We start from the raw sequence: 5019 nt of genomic DNA on the forward strand, positions 1-5019 counted from the left end.
TCTTCTTTGTTATCACCATTATCTTGGTACTTCATATTTCCAAAGACCATGCTCTTATCTCTGAAGGATTTGTCATGAATCTTCTTCTGGATCCGTTCCTTCTCATGTGTTCTCAAGTCGACCATGAGCTATTCCATGGTTAGATTTTCCATATCCTTCGTCTCGATTATTATGTTTACCTTGATCTCCCAAGATTCATGTAGGATGAGCAGGTTTTTTCTAATTTTCTTTTGTTTTGAGGAACATTCTTTCCAAGTAGGTTCAATTTATCAATGATCTCAGTGAGTAGATCGGTTATAAACCTCTTGGATTTGTTCACTCTTATCCATCTTTAATTTCCCGTATTGTCTCATTAGTAGTTCTACACTTGAACTCCTAATTTCTCTTTTAGCTTTCCACCATTCATAATAAATCTTCCATTGACGGATGGTGACCTGTGGTTTGATTGTCCTTCTTGATTTTTGGTTGTGCATCCATCTCTACTCTTTCAAGGTTTTAACCTCTTTTGAAAGAATCTGCTCTGATACTAATTATTACTTTACTGCCACATACAAACTGAAAGAACCAGATTCTTTCAGCAACTATGAAGACTGTAAGTACGGAATAATAAATTAACATAAGTGTTATACCTCGCATTTTGGTACGTCGGAATATTTTAAGTGGTTGCGATGAGTTAAGAACAAGGCTACTTTTCCGACTTTGTGTTAAGGTATGAGTCACTTATGATTTTATGGGATGGAAATATTAAGGAAGATTTGGGGTTAAAAGTGGAATTATGGAAATTCATATTTCATGAAATATGGGACTAAAAATGAATTATGGAAGGTTGAACACTTCATGAAAACTTGGGGCCGAAAGTGTAGATTTGGAGATTTAAAATTCAAAAAAAAAAAGAAAATAGGGGGAGGTGGCCGGCCACATGGAGATGTGGGCCATGGCCACATGTTTTAATTGTATATACATGTATAAGATGACTAACTTAGTCATCCTTATCATTGTGTTGTCTAGAATTTTCAAGAAGTAAGAAGAAAAAGAAGAAGAGGAGAAACGGCCATGGGTGAACCATGAGAGAGCCAAGAAATTTGATCATGAAAAATCATTTTCTTCTAGTTTTCATACCAATTAAAGGGTCCTCTACATCATGGAGTAATTGTTGGGACATGTAAAACATTCTTTCTTGCAAAACCCAAGCTAGCCGAGTGAAGAACAAGAGTGAGAGGTAAGGTTCAATCTCATTTTTCATGTGTTGTAGATGATTTGTATATGTTGTGAAATGTGAAAATGAATTCAAATCATGAAAGGTTGTATATTGGCAAGTGTAGCCGTGGGTGTGTGCATGTGTGTGGCCGTGTAGGGTGTGTCATGTAGGGGTGGAGAGTTGTTTGAATTTAGCATGTTTATGTGTTGTTGTAACGTGTAGAAAATGAATAAAATTCATGAAGTTGTGTATGATGATGAGTTGGCCGAATGGTGGCTGCTTTATGTGGAGGAGAAGGACAAATTTTATTTAGTATAATTTGATTGTTGTATTGTGAACTCTATGATGTGAAATGAAGTTTTAATAATTCAAATAAAGGTTATGGGTGTGTGGGCTGATTTGGAGTTCAATGTGATTTCAATATGTTTCTTGAATTTATGGAAATAATGTTGCTAGCATATGTAATGGTTGATAGAGTTTATGAGTTTGGAAGGAAGAAAATGTGTGGTTGTTGTTCTTATGGAAATTTGAGGTTTCGGGTGGCATAGTGAATAGACGGGCTGATTTGAATACTTTGCGGATAGCTTGAAATGTTCTTGAATCATGTTTGAAAGGTTTTGGATTGTTATTTGAGTATGCGATTATTGATATTAGTTTGGATATATGTAGCCGAATTGAATATATGTGAATGTCGCCGAATTATGTAGAAAGGAATTATTAATGTTAGAATGCAATTGGGACTGAATATTGATATCGTTATTATGTTTGTTGGTATTGTTGATAATGAATTGGCCGAGTTAAATTCTCGGGGATGTCCAATTTATAGGGGAAATGCTGTCGAAATTTTCATAGAAAAAGTAATGGTTCGGAATTGGATTCTTAGATGTTTATGGCGAATGTTCGACGCCTATTGATGTTATTGTAGATCGTGAGAAGTCGAGACGTAAGTTCGGAGTAGCTTAGGAAGCGGCTAAGGTATGTGAAGCTCTCCTTTCTTTTGTTGGCATGTCTTAGTTAAAAATAAGTTATGACACGATTTTCGAGAATAATTCTACTCTTGCGGTCCGAACATGTTTATGATCCATAATCGTTCTTGACACTCATATTCTTAATGTAGTCAAATTATGATTTCTATGTTTTTTGCATGAATGGATTTCAAGGATTGCTTAACATTTTGTTTTCAAAAAAGAGTTTGTTTCCTAAACGATCCCGAAACTACGAACTTCCGTAACTTTCGTATAAAGGCTCGGATCGCTTCGATTTGTTCGTAGAAAGTTCTAAAGTGAATAGTGTTTGTAACTTCCGAGGCGGACTCGGGTTGGTTTGGCGTAATATTATGATCCCTATGGTTTAAATATGACTATGAACCCAACGGTTTTGTTAATATGTTTATGATGTATGTTATGTTTCCGAAGGATATTTGATAAGATTAATGTCCGACTTTCAAATGACATTCCGTTTGGACTACTTCATTGAGTCTTGGAAATGTTTTATTTGTATTTGGTTTCTCACTACTCGCTCGTGCAAGCTCAATATGTCTATCACGGAGTCCGGGCCGGGTACGCATTCGTGCAACTTCTCCGCATTGTTCACCGAGTCCCTCGCTAGAGGGCGGAGCCTGTTATATTAATATATGATATGATGATGTGATGAGATGGAGATGGCGGCCAGGATGGCATACCGAGTCCCTTGCTAGCGGGGCCGGGTACGTTATTCACCGAGTCCCTCACTGGGGGCGGGTGCGGTATGTATATATGTATATGCATGCGTACATGATTATGATTTGATTTTACTCACCGAGCCCCTCGGCTAGTAGGGCCGGGTACGCATATATGTACGATGATATGACGATATGATTATGATAAGATTTTACTTACCGATATATGCATATGCATGACAAATGTTTTCAAAAGGCAAGTCTTATGATTTTCTATACTCTTTACTTCGACAGTGATCCCGCTTACTACATTTCATGCTTTACATACTCGGTACATATTCCGTATCGACCCCTTTCTTCGGGGGTGCGTTTCGTACCGCGCAGGTACACCCAGATGAGTTGAAGACATTAGCAGAAGATGTTCCAGCGGGATTGGCGAGCTCCAGTTGCTCCGGAGTGCGGCCAAGTCAAAGTATTATGTTATAGTATCATGTTCTGTGTTAGAGACTTTGCAGACAGTGTCGTGGGTATAAGATGTCGGTTATGTGAGCGGCTATGTAAGCCGACGAGTTATTACGCATTGTATTATAAGCTTTGTATGTTCCTATATGTTACAAATTTTCATTGATTCGAGGAAGGCAAAAGTATATTATTGTTCGAAAAATTTTCATTATGTATTGGTGTTACGATTGGAAAGCCAGCGAGGTTATGAGTATTAGGTTAGTCAGCGGGTTCGCTCGGCCCTAAATAAGGGTCGGGTGCCCATCACGCCCCTATCGGATTAAGGGTGTGACAAATTGGTATCGGAGCGGTTCGTCTTGGGGATTGTACGCAAAGTCGTGTCCGGTAGAGTCACATTTATGGTGTGAAGCGCGCCACATTTATAAACGGGAGGCTACGGGCATTTAGGATGGTTACTCTTCTTTGACATCTTAGATCGTGCGGTAGAGCTAAATCATAGGAAATGAGATTTCTTCCGCTAACTTTCGATTGCGTTAAATAGAGAAAGGCATCGACGGAAAAGCGATTAACGATGTTGGAAGTTACAAAGTACGCGAGGGTAAGTAACGGTATGAAAGATCTATGACGGTAATATATCAAAGTATGATTGAAATGCAGGCGAAGATTAAAAAGGGAAAAGTGAACGGGAAAGTGCAACGGGTACGTATTTGTGTGCTATGGGTGATGTTAGTAGCCTTGTGAAATTTGTGATATGATATGATACGCATATATATATGTTATTTTTGTGAGGCATTGTTGGTATTTCACGAATGTGCTCTCGAGATAGTAACGATTCGAGAGGAGACTGCGCCGAAATTTCCCGGGAATAAAGTGAAAATGAGAGCAGAAATTCAAAGGCTGGTAATTGAGGATTTATGAGTAACGGCGATCGGGGTGTGTTCATCGTCATCGAGAATTTGGAAGCCTAGAACGCAGGTAATCATATCTACAGGTGAAAAGCGAATACCGAGGACCAAAGGAGGGGTAAAGTAGTAATTGTGTTATGAGGACGTTTCGAAATCCGTTAAGACCTCAACTTACTCTAAAATACGTGACCGAGGTGATGCGGTAGGATGGACGCAGTTATACGAGCGTTAAAACGTCGTATTTCATCGGAGTTCCAAAGTTAAGCGTCTTTGAGGTGAGAGCAATTTCATGATGGGTGACCCCCCTGGGAAGTTTTTTTGAAAGTTCTACAAATTCAGACGCAAAAATTAATTGAGAGGTGAGAATGAGTCTAGGGAAATTAAAGTCTGCGGGTGAGCAGAAATCTTAAGAGATCGCGCAGAACGGGGCGAATTAGACCGATAAAGAGGAAAAAGATACGTCACAGTTCTAGGATTAGGGTGAGTCAAAATAGTGTATGGAGATATCTTGTAAGCAAGATAGTGGGGACTAAATGTGTACACAAGTACGCACGGGATATCCTGTACATGGTTAAATCAGCTGATATATGTATTCTGGTAATCAATGTGGCAGTATATGGAAGGCATTAATAGGACAGAGTAACGAGGTTTAAGTGGAAAAGTATATAAGAAGTACAAATGTGACAAGGTAAGTTGATGTTGTTTTCATTACAAGTTAAGCTTGGAGAGAGTGTTAATACAATGATATTGGAAAGGAAAGAAAGTGAATAAATGAACGACAAGGGAATTAAAATGTC

The sequence above is a fragment of the Lycium ferocissimum genome, unplaced genomic scaffold (genome assembly GCF_029784015.1).
Source record: "Lycium ferocissimum isolate CSIRO_LF1 unplaced genomic scaffold, AGI_CSIRO_Lferr_CH_V1 ctg5011, whole genome shotgun sequence".
NCBI lineage: Eukaryota > Viridiplantae > Streptophyta > Magnoliopsida > Solanales > Solanaceae > Lycium > Lycium ferocissimum.